The sequence below is a fragment of the Chroicocephalus ridibundus genome, chromosome 2 (assembly GCF_963924245.1).
Source record: "Chroicocephalus ridibundus chromosome 2, bChrRid1.1, whole genome shotgun sequence".
Taxonomy (NCBI): Eukaryota; Metazoa; Chordata; class Aves; order Charadriiformes; family Laridae; genus Chroicocephalus; species Chroicocephalus ridibundus.
In genome coordinates, this window is record NC_086285.1 from 136,061,275 (window position 1) to 136,068,014 (window position 6,740).

At 38.9% G+C, this 6,740-nt stretch overlaps 1 protein-coding gene across 3 annotated transcripts in view; it reads left to right on the plus strand.

The window, feature by feature from the left end:
- Positions 1-6,740, plus strand: part of ZFHX4 (zinc finger homeobox 4) — a 151,320-nt gene that overhangs the window by 67,526 nt on the left and 77,054 nt on the right. The gene's annotated exons all lie outside the window — the stretch shown is intronic.

Genomic DNA, 6,740 nt, shown 5'->3' on the forward strand with positions numbered 1-6,740 from the left:
TGCTAAGCCCAAAGGCATTTCCAGGAGGCCAGGAATATCCAGGCAGGTGCTATTTGCCTCCTCCCTGTTGCCTGGCCCCTCCGACTGCCTCATGTGGAAATGAGTAAGATGAAGCTGCGCTTCAAAGAGCTCTTGACCATAGCTTGTTCCTGAACTACACACACACTCGCACAGTATGGAAAGAAAAGTGAGAATGCAGATAAAATAACAGAAGCGGTCTTCTGGCTTGCTGTGGGAACCACAGGCTTCTTGGGTGGGTACTCTGATCTGGCCCTGCCTCTTCCCTACCTGGTCCCAAGAGGGTGCACCCAGGGGCTTCTAAGGGTTTAGGAAGAAGGAGGGATCATGCCATCTAGTGGAATTCCCTCCCCTTTTTCCAGCTCTTCTCTGAGAAACATGGAGGAGAGCATGGGGTCTGAAGGTCCAGGTGAACCTTGGACCATTTTCTGTGGAAGCACAGGAATGCAGTTTCCAGAGGAAATGGCATAGTGAGTGGAGTAAATGAAATTTAAGTGCAGAAAATCAGGCAAAAATATTCGGAAACTCTTTTAATAAAAAAAATAATATGGAGGAAATAACTTCATAGATCTTTGCTTAAATGAAAGGATAGATAAATAATTTTGCAAAAGGTTTTCAGCAGTTAAGATGAACTTGAATGTCGCCATATTGTCATGTGAATTTTCCAGCTGGCTGCAGGAGTGCAAGTTGTATTTTGGGGATGGAGTAAGTCATCCAGAGGTGTTTTGCGGATGTGAGTGAAAGACTCAATTTGTTGATCTTGTGATTAAGGAAGGGGAGGTAAACAGACCATTCATTAAATCTGCAAGTCGTACTAGAACTAGGAGGTGTTGCCAACACCAGCGAGGACAGAGTGCGAAGGTATAAAAAGAAGTGAGGACAGGTTAGAAATATGGACAGGAAATCACAAAATGGGATTCAACCTGGCAAATGGAATCTGATATGTCTGCTGAAATAATAATGCAAACCACAGATATTCAGCAGGAGAAAGATGCTTGTAAAGAATTGATGTTGAAAAAAGGCCCAGGGGTGACAGTGGGCAGCAAATTGGGTACAAGTTTGCAATATGATATGACAACCAACTGGCCGCCTTCCCCAACAGTTCTGTTCTTGCTTGCGTCATGTTATGGAACAGAAATGGGATAGACCCCTTCTACAGACTACGATGAGATATAATACTGCACACAGCTTTAGGCATGTCATGAAACAATACTAGATATGAATAGGTGTAGTAATTGGAAGCTCTCTCATAGTGAAATGAGACTGGACAATGACTTTTGAAGGATATAATAGGAAGTCATTCTGCATGGATGGATGAGCGCTGCTATCTTTTTCAGCTTTAATTTTCATGTTTCTGTACAAGGCAAGTAAAATGAACAGTAGTTATTGTTTAACCAAGTATCTTTGCACATCAAGCATGTTAATTTCAGGTTTTTTTCTGGGTCAGCTATTTTGTTAACCGTGACATCTTGGCACTGAAGTAACCATAATAAACAGCCCCTAGCCCAAGTGGTTCAGTCCGTTGCAAGGTGATCTGTAGTAGGATGGGTCCCAGAAGGAAAGGCCAATTTGAAACACACTTATCCTTACCTGTACATTTAGATTTTTGGACACTTGCAGTTTGAGTATTTTTCAGCCACTCAGTCAAAAGTCACATTAGGTGTGTGTAAATATATATATTTATATACTAATATGCACGCCCCACTCTAATGTAGTCAGGTAGTGAAACTTGATAATTTACTCTTCAATTTGTATTGGTGACTTATCTTTGTACCTAAGCCTGCTCTGCTGGAAGAGGGCTGTCTTTGGCAGAAGCAGAAACGTAGGGAATACCGTCTTTCAGAAGAGTGTCTCCTGAAGTAGGGTACAGAAGGATGAAACAGTTGCTAATAGCCCTTCAATAAGTACAGCTGTTGCTCCAGGCATGTGTGGGTGCTGCAGACCTTTTGCTTTGTATCCAGCTGGTTTTCTCTGTTTTAGTGATTCGAGAAAGCCAGCTGGGTTCTTTTTGCCTGGGCCTTTTTGCCAGTGCTCTGTTTGTTACATCCAAAATCATGTTTACTACCCAGAGTTAATACAAAGAGTGAGGTGAGATCCTTGGCTGCTAGATAAGCGTATCTCCCTTGCCCATGTCCTTCACAGAACAGAGAATATTTAGATATTATCCATTATAGTTTTTCATGTCACATTAACTACTGTAGAATATAAGTATGTGTATTGACATACTGATAAGAAAACAAAATAGAGAAATATGTATTTCAGTAATGTTTCTATTATAGAAGCAACCAACAAAGATTTTTAGTTATTAATGTCATTGAAAATTCATTTTTATTAAACTGAAAGGGTCTACTGCTCTCTCTTTTACTTTATAAAAGTATCTCTTAATAACAGCACAGAAAGATATCTTTTTGTTGACCTTCAGTGAAGCTGCCAATACAGTTGAATTCTCTCTCTAACACTGACCATTTTTGCTACTGGCAGATGAGCCTGTCTCAAAGTCTTATAACCTGTTCCTTGATAAGGAACAGAAATGGGATTTCATCATGGACTAAATATTACATTTATGAGGTTCTACTGGTGTAATGGTACTTTACCATGTTGGGCTTTTTTTTTCACCCTTACTTAGACTTATTAGTCATGCACTTGGTAAGACAGAGGGACACTCTTCAGGTCAAGTAGCCTGGTTATATATTTATAGGTAGCAAGCTAAAATCATGCAAAGAGCCAAAATTACACGAGAATAATCCATTGTTTCCAAGCAATATTGAATGAAGCAGTAATTGCTTGTTTTCTCTAACAGCCAAATTAAGGGTTATAAATAAAGGACTAAGCCCAGAATGAAAAGTAGAAGTTGAAATGAATATTTGGAAAAGATGTACAAACTCTTCATTTTTATCACAGTACTTGTGCCACATTTGTGTTGATCAATTTACAGAGCTTGAGTCTCCACCTCCTCTGTTGAATACGCATCTTAAAACCTTGTTAAATCAGCTTGTTAAAACAGCTTTTGATTTACTGTGTTCAGGTAAAGGTTTCCAATTTTTAAAACATATATGCTGGTGCACACACACAACATTTAAGATCAGATCTGGGTTGTTAAAGTTTCCCATTTCTCATCATGGCTAAAAAGGGCTAGAATTGCACATTTAGCTGTAGAATAAAACATGTAAGCCTCTTAAAGGGCTTTTTGACACTGCCAGCCTGGTAGGTCTTTTCTTACTAGTGTGTTTATTTCTGTGTGTATTTATTTAAAAAAAGAGATGGATTTTAAAGGTATCGTTCAACTACAGAAGAAAAGCTGGAGTTCTGAAAAGGCTGGGTAAAGTCCTTACTAGAGGAGAGAGAAAACAGCCCAAAGTTCTAAAGTGTCCTTTCCCAGTGCTGTAGGTGCACGTACCGTAACTCTTACTGGTGATGAGACTTCACAGAGCCTGAAAAACATAAAGGTGGGAGACCATGTCCCTGAGGTTTGGTTCTTCCAGTCTCCCACTTCAAGAGCGCTTCAGTAACAAGTTGCTGGTATACAATGGCCAAGCTAGTGACAATGGGATTGTATGTGGGAAGAAAGAATTCAGGGATATGATGACAGCTGTGTATCCCTGTCTAGAATCCTCCTGTAGACATGAATAAATTGGCTGGGTTGCTTTTGGTGTTAGAGACGGTCTTAACTAAGGTGAAAAAAATGAAAACCGTAACAAGGATTGATGCAATTCTGTGATGCTTTGGCAATCAGTGCCACAACAAAGTTGTTACAAATAAAATGCCACAAATAAAGAGATGGCCATTTTGTAAGAGTTTTCAACACAGTTTTGTAATCTCTTTGTAGTACCAGTTTTCAATATTTTATGAAAGAAATAGCCACAGTAATTTCTATGGGATTGTTATTTTTGGTGTTGGATTTAGGAAACAGAGGTAACAGACAGAAACATAATGCATAGCAGCAAAGAGGTTTCTTTAACAACAGATTGCTTCTGTTGCAGGTAACTTAACTTCCCCAGAGCTGGTTAACGTTCTTGGTAGTGTTCCTAGCTTTTTAATAGTTTCTATCTCGCTTCTGCCATTTTATGTGAAGTACAGTAAATGGGTGAGAAAGTAAGTAAATACCCAAGGGAGGATCAAAATAATTTATACTACGCCACAGACATTTCAAGTCTTGCAGTCTCTGAGCAACCACTTGCTGAGCTGAGTAGCTCAAAATGGTAAAGTATACTCCATAAATCAGAAATCCAAGTCAGAGTTTCTGAAAAAACATTATTTTGCCAATGTTTTTATTAAAAACAGTACAAAATACAGTTTAACATAGGCCTTTTGCAGGCTTCAAGGAATCTGAGATTTTGATAAAACAAGTTTCATATAAATGAACAAGCGTTGTATTTAGAAAGACATATAGTTATCAAGCTTTCTAATAATGGTAATGGTATTTATGCAAAATACTTTGTATAAACACAAGAATTTACCAGGTATCTGAAAATATATGACTATCAAACCGCGGTGTGTTTGTTTTACAGTAATATATGTTAATTGTGTATGCATGTGAAGTTAATGATGACCAGAGGCAAAGGATGGACAGGCTTGGAAATCAAAATCTTCACTTTATGGAATGGCTATATAGCATATTGCTATATAATATTATATTTCACACTGGGCCTCCAGGCCATTATCTCTAGGAATGAGGAAGACAGTGCATTCCCCATATCTCAAACTCTGATGAAGCTGCAAATTAGTGCCAGTTAAGGTGTTGGCTCTTTTATGATGTGAATGCATCTGGTAGAAATGAAGCCTACAAATTAGCCTTTATTTAGGCCAGTGAATAATTGTTACGGGGTAACAATTTTAGTTAATTATTCTGGACTTTTACATTTTTTCATAAATGGCACCTAGCAATAAAGTTTCTATTATTATCAAATGCAGATACGATGTCCTGTGTTTTGAATGCTAGCTTGTTTGCGGGTATTTATTTGGCAGATAGAAAACATGAACTTTTATCCCACAATTGCAAGATAGCAAGGAAATTACGTTTATTCTGCTTAGTGTGTGCAGTGTGGCTTGTGTCTGCTAATAACTGACAATCCAGCTACGAGTGTGTAAGAGGATGGGTACAAAATGGTAAAATCAGGAATGTGATTCAAGTACCATTTAGGGTGGAAAATCTAGAATTTTAAAATGCTTTGTGGTTCTAACAGTAATGCTGCTTTCATTACTACTGTACCTCAAATCAGCAGAGAGAAAAGCTTCTGAAGTTAAGATTACCCATAGGATTTGTAAATCAGATTGATGGAAGTAATTGGTAAACTGCTTAATCAAGCCTTGCTTGGAGGTGAATAAGGACTGCAGGGTAGAAAATGTAGGCTGTATAAGTAACCCAACAAGTCAGTAGAGTTCTTTTTTCTGAAAGAAACAAAGATAGCAGTAATTAATGACCCTGACTCTGTGCCAAAAAAGCTTTCTTCTGACAACTCCAACTTAATTAAAACTTAAGACATTTGAATGGCCTCAGAAAGCCCCTGATGGGGTGAACTCTTGCAAACTCGTGAGAAAATTTTGTAAATTAAAGGAAAAGATGTGTGTTACCACTGGTGCCATGACTCTAATCCCTGGCAGTCAAAGAATCTATTTAGCCAAAGCCTTTTCTTTTAACTGGCTCACACCTGCAGGCTTACTGGCACTTCCTCTGTACCAGAGAAGGCAGTTTTTGTGTTTTACGGAAGATCAGATAATAGGAGTCTTGCTGTTACTTTTGTTTTTGTGCATTGTTCATTAGGCTGTGAGTGTTGCAGGCACACTTGATATGCTTGGCTAGCTTGGGGGGAGAGTAGTGGCTGAATGCTTTAGGTGGTGCAACATTAGTGAGGATGGGCTGGCAAAAAAAGTAAGTTTAATGCAAAAGTGCTTCAAATTAAAACTCACAGCTGATGAGGCAAGCTGAAAGGCAGAGCCTGCTGTTCTTCACACATCCAAGTTACAAGGAACAATATTCTGCACTGGACAGTGCTGGCTTTAGACAAAAGGAAATGGGGCTTTCAGATTCTCCTTGCTCCTTTGTATTAATGTAATTTTTATTCATTATGGACCAACTGGTGTATGAATCCCCCCCAGGTACACTGGATGGAAAGGAAAGCTCTGTTTGCATTGCAAGGAGGCAGGCTATTTTGTGAGTTGACCTGTCTGCTTTATTAATAAACATGGGATTAAATTCTAGAAATAACATCGGTTGCATACTAATTGGTCTAAATGGTTACTTGATTTACATAAGAAAAAAAAAAGGAGTTTAATTTCATCTCCTGTTCTGGAAAGTGCCTTTTGGTGTTGTATTCTGAAAATCTTCCCCACCCCTCTTTTCTGTGGCCTTAGGCAAACCCGTATATCTGAGGCAGTGGAGAAGGTAATATTCTGGAGTGCCTTTTCCCTTTTGGATGTTATGGGGGGATACGCTGTCTGACTGGCACAGAAAAGCCTGGCTTGTCTATAGGTCAAGGCTTAGGTGTATTTTTCAGATGTAGATACTGGAGGAAAGTATAGAGAGCCCAAGGTACTCACGAATCTCTCCCTTTGAACTTTTTTGAGAGTTTTCATGAGGCTAGTTATGATATTTGTTTTCCCAGGTGATGATCCATAGCATACAGGTGCTTGGGCTGACATTTTCTTTTTTACTGTGGCTTAAGGAAGAGTGGGGGAAAATACAGTCACAGACTTGTAACTTTTCCGTCGATTGGCATTTAATT